Genomic DNA, 5,890 nt, shown 5'->3' on the forward strand with positions numbered 1-5,890 from the left:
TTCACATAAGACAGTGAAAGCATCTTAATTCTTAATAGGTCCCCCTCTATCAAGGCTGTAAATGTGTGCACTAGGTAATGCTTAGAGAAATCCCATGAAGGAGTTACAAGCATAAAAACAAATCCCACATAGGGGTTACAAGGGTAAAAAAGACAAGCTCCAAAACTCAACATCATGTTGGAATATTAACTGATATAGCCAATAATGGGCAAAGATCCTTGTCACCCGTCGCAGGCTCAACCCACTAGACTTGTGCCCACGAGTCGATATATTAAAAGACAAAAATAGGTTTTATGAGGAGCTACTGGTATAACAATAATGCAATAAATTAGTAGAAGAACATCCAATTATTGTATTCTTATATCATTCTATTCCAAGCATATTATCAAGGAAAATTAACAAGAATCCTTGTTCAGAAAATGAAATTCCATTTCATTACAAATTAATTCCACAAGGGGCGTGGCTTGGATGGCAAGGAAGAAGCATACCTAAGTCCGGAGCTCCCAACCCCCGAGACTAACTAACGGCGAGCATAACGGCGAAGAAGCCCTAAACAAGGAAACAGACACGGGAGGAGGTGCATGAAGGTGGAGGGCACACGCAGAAGCGGTCGGTGACACACAAGGACAACAGACAAGCAGAAACGGACAAGGAGAGAAAACAAGCAGGGGGAGCTGGACGGTGCCCAAGATGGCAGCACTAAGCAGAGCGAGAGGGGAGCACTAGCAGACAGCCAAGGGGTACACCCGGAAGCGCACAAGCCTCCGCACACCTGCCGGAAGGAGGCGAGAAGCAGAACGGGAAAACGGAGAGGCGAAGGCGATAAAACACGCACTCTGCAGGAGTGCGGGCTCTCTCGTACACACCCTGACTACCCCTAAAACGAAACTGAAAGCAACGATACTGGGAGCAGTCACTAAAGAGAGGCCATCTTACCAAGCCAGTTTGCAACAGGCTGCAGGAGCACGAGCAAGCGGGCAGCGTGGGGCAGCACGGCAGGAATGACCGGTGGTGTGAGCAAGGCACAATAAACAAGGAAGCATCGGAAGTGAGAGCGAGGAGAGCCAAGCAACCCGGAACCCGAAGCGGTCAACAAGCAAGCACAGCGGCAGAGGCTTCTGCCGAGCGAAGCGGCGCACCCACCACCAAGACACACAAGTAAGGAACCACGAGCATAGTGACGCGAGGGGGGAACACCGCAAGCGATAGTAGCGGCAAACGTCTGCTCAAGTGCCGGGATGGCGGCCATCTTGGGGAGGGCTCACGAACTAATCGAACTGGCCGAACAAAGTCGAACACCCTGCCGGGGGCCCGAATACTAATCAGCAAGCAAGCCGAGTGTACAACGCCGCAAGCGGCAGCGGCAGCGGATAACCACAGTACAGTACGTGCACATCGCGGCAGCAAAACCACGGGGAAGATACTCAGTGGGGATACAAAAAGCGGCGGCCATCTTGGGGTGGGCTGGCACAGTGCAATCGAACAATCAGTAAACGGCGGCCATCTCGGGTTGGGCCCGCGCACATTCGAACACTGCCAACAGCGAGAAAACAACCCAAGGTCGCTATATACAGCATCCCCCCGGGGAAGTGGCGGCAGACTCAACGCCACGAACAACGGGCAGGTAAACCAAGTGTGTGACAACAGAGGCACAGAGACATCGCGTTAGGGGGACGGGGAAGACAACACAGGCGGCCATCTTGGGGTGAGCTAGCAGATAGATCAACGACCTGCACAAGGAACGTGAACCTAAACTTACGCCGTAATATACGGCACCGCAGACGCAGTCCCGGGGAAGCCGAAACAAGCACAAAAGAACCAAGGCAAGGTGCAACCCTCCCCCCAAGCAAGTGCAGTGCCGCATACGGAAGTGAATCTAAACCATACCGCCAAGCTCGGTGGGGACAAGCCAACCAATCTGCTACGCAAGCAGGCACGCAGGGTGCAACAACACGAAAAAGAACACCCGGAACCAAGTGTCGACAGCAGAGCAGACCCAGCTGTTGGGAGGCAGCAGCGCGCAGAGCAAGGCAAGCCGCTAGAACCGGGAAAATCCCGGCCACTAAGATAAGGGTGGGAGTCCTCGGAACTGGCGGGGACGAAGACCAGAACCAGAACGGTCAAGTGGCAAAGTCGATTCCGGGAGGAAGCCCTGCCAACACATAAAAGTACAGCCAGAACCTCAAAAGAGGACCTCACCAAAAAACAACAAAAGGAAGGCAGGCTTCTAACGCACCAAATCAGAAGAGGTTTCGACACAATGGCGTGGAAAGATGACAAAAGGATCATCAATGATCCGAAAAAAAGCAGGAACGAGTACCCAGAATCCCCAGGCAAACTTAAAAACGGCCAACACAATGAAACGACTACGCTAGACACACTCCTAGGGAAAATTACTGAGGGCAACGACCTGGCCAAAGCCACGAAAAAGATAGTCGACAACATCCAGATGGAACTAATAGCCATAAGAGCAGAACAAAGCAGGGCGAATGACAGAATAGATGCAGTAGAGAAAAGGGTCAGCGACCTGGAAGACTTCACAAGCGTAGCCCACAAAGATCTGGGCATCGTAATAAGGAAGACAAACACCCTGCAAAAAATCCTGGCAGAGCAGGACGACAAAAACAGGAATGGAAATATAAGACTACTGGGAGTGCCAGAAGGAGAGGAAGATACCCCAGGATCGTGCGCAGCCATGCTGGAAAACCAATTGCCGAAACTTACGGGTCTGAAGTTTGACAGGCCCTTCGAAATAGAGAAAGCGTATCGAATCCCTGCAAGGAAGCTGCCGAACAGCAACAGTCCAAGGCCAATCATTTGTAAACCGATGCGGGCCAACCAAACTGACGCAATCTTTGCAATAGCCAGGAAAGGCCAACCGCTGCTCATAAACGGACAAAAGATAACAATTACACAAGACTACTCCAAACTCACAGTAGAGACCAGAAAAGGGTTCCTAGCCCTAAGAGACAAAATGCGCAGAGACAATATCACCTTCACCTTCGCCGGGCCGTCCAGGATGAAAATAACGGACAGGAACGGCACCTTGATTTTCGACGATCCGAACGAGCTAAGAGGATATCTAAGAGGCCCAGAACCAGAACGTATGGAGGCACAGAGCCCAGGTGCAAACAGAAGGGCCTCGTCAGACGCTGCAGAAGGGGAAGCGGAGCAGCGCTAATGTCCCAAACGGCCAACTACGTGCCACACTGGGCATGGCGCCACAAAGAGACTACCTAAGCAAGCACAACCTTTCTACCTCGGACCTGCGAGCAAGTACAACACATCTACCTCAACTGGGAAGAGGAGGTTTGTGGAACTTTCTTTAAAAAAAGGACCTCATAGCAGGCTAGCACAAAAAGAGTATGCAACAACCACATTTCTTCTACCTCAACGTTCAAGCAAATACAAGGAGTGATGACCACATCAACATCAGGAAATAAGGAGAGAAGGAAAAGAGCACAACAAGCTACCTCATAGGCACCTGCGGTGGCACGAAGGCGCAACGGTGCAACCATATCCTTTTTCTTTTGACATTTGCGAACCATGTGGGGTAATACTATGCGGTGTGACAAGGGTTTTCTTCTCCTTTCTTTACAGGTACGGACTCGGGGGGGGAGAGAGGGAGGACCCTTGCTGTCACACGCCCACATTTCTAAAAGCGGAGGGAGGGGTGAGGGGAGGGAGGGGGAGGACAGAAGGGAGGGGGAAAGAATGGGGAACCCCGAGAGAACACCACAGTACAGAAGTATGTACCACTTTTTCTTTATGTCTTTACTATCTCTACATCCCTACCCTCACTAATCTACAGCCCGGGGGGGGCAACTCTAAGCGGGAGGCACAAATAAAAGACGTCAGCAGCAGTTAACCTAAAGGACCCATAGACAAGCGGCGACACCAAGGAACCCCCATGACAACCACAAACCTCAAGGTAGTGTCCCTGAACGTGAAAGGCCTCAACCACCCAGTCAAACGCAGGAAGACGCTCGAATATCTGGCAAAACTGAAAGTGGACGTCTGCGTACTACAGGAAACCAGCAAGGTGGATAGAAGAAGTCTTCTGCTCACCAGCCAAGCACAAGAAGCGTGGAGTAATCACAATAGTAAGCAGGAAGGCCAATCTGACCTTAAAGAAAACTCACACGGACGAAGAAGGCAGACTACTACTAACGAGCATGAAAAGGGTAGATGAAACAATACACGTAGCCAACATATATGGACCAAATACGGACGTCAAAGAATTCTGGCAAGGTGTGGGCACAACACTATCAGAGCTACTTCAGGAAGAACTCCTCCTCGTGGCAGGAGACATGAACCAAGTCTTAGACCAGGCAACAGACAGACACCCGCACAGAACGAGTCACGACTCCCGAAACCGCAACATCCTGAAAGACTTCTGCACCAAACTCCAACTCACAGACCCATGGAGACTGCAGCATCCTGATGCGCGTGAATACACTTTCTACTCACACCCACACAACTCCTACAGAAGGATAGACTACATCCTAATGTCAAACACGCACTCACCCCTGATAGACCACACAGAAATAGCTCCAATCACCATCTCAGACCATGCACACATCACACTCTCAATGAGAGGGAAACACAACAACACACCAACCAGCAGATGGAGACTGAACTGCGATATCCTACAGGACCCCAACAATGACAATGGCGAAGTGGAGAAGAGCACCATCTGGGACGCCCTAAAAGCAACCCTCAGAGGGAAGCTGATTAACATCAAGGCCAGAATGAATTGAGGCAGGAACAAGAAGATAACGGAACTAGAAGAACAAATCGGCCTCCTTGAGAAAGGCCACTGCGTAAACATTACAGACAAAAACACCCTAACAACACTAACAAAAAAATAATACGAGCTCAACAAGATCCTGAGCGAAAGAGCGGGCACATGGATAAACAAATTCAAGGCCATAAATTTATGCTCAGCCAACAAGGCAGGGAAACAACTGGCGTCTTACCTGAAAGCGAAGCAGAGGCAGCACTCGATCGCAGCAGTAACCGACAAAGCAAACAAATCACAGACGACAAACTGAGGGATCCTAGAAGTCTTCAGACAATTCTACCAGGAGGTATACAGCGCAGACAGGAACCTGGACGTCGACGGGGGAAGGAACTACTCAGCAAGATCAACCTGCCAGCACTGACAACCGAGCAAAGTGAGGTACTAGAGGAGGATATAACAGATGCGGAAATCGACGCAGCAGTCAACCAACTAAAACCAAACAAAGCACCGGGGCCTGATGGATACACGGCAACCTTCGACAAAAAATTCCTTGAACAACTGAGAGCCACCATGGCAGAGACCTACACGCACTGCATCCGCAGAGGTAAAATGACGGACTCAATGGCAGAAGCCAACATCATCGTGATCTCCAAAGAAGGCAAAGACCCGCAATTCCCACAAAACTACAGACCCATATCACTCATCAATGTGGACTGCAAAATCTACACAAAAATACTAGCAAACAGACTGAACAGGGTCCTTCCACTACTCATCCACAACTCGCAAGTTGGCTATATTAAGAACAGGCTATCCCAAGACCACACACGACTACTATGCCACCTCATCAACCAAACAACACGGAGCGAAGAACAGGCAGTAATGAGAGCGCTAGACGCGGAGAAAGCCTTTGACAGGGTATCCTGGCCTTTCCTCGACACATGCATGGGGAAATTCGGACTAAGTACTAAATACAGAACAATGGTAATGGCCCTATACAACAAACCAAGAGCCAGAGTTGTGGTGAATGGAGGCACATCCGAGCCCCTAACCTTAGAGAGAGGCACAAGGCAGGGATGCCTCCTGTCACCGGGACTCATCCTGCTAGCTCTAGAACCATTACTAGCTATGAAAAGATACAACAACGAC

This window comes from Lissotriton vulgaris, chromosome 1_1 (assembly GCF_964263255.1).
Source record: "Lissotriton vulgaris chromosome 1_1, aLisVul1.2, whole genome shotgun sequence".
NCBI classification, from domain to species: domain Eukaryota; kingdom Metazoa; phylum Chordata; class Amphibia; order Caudata; family Salamandridae; genus Lissotriton; species Lissotriton vulgaris.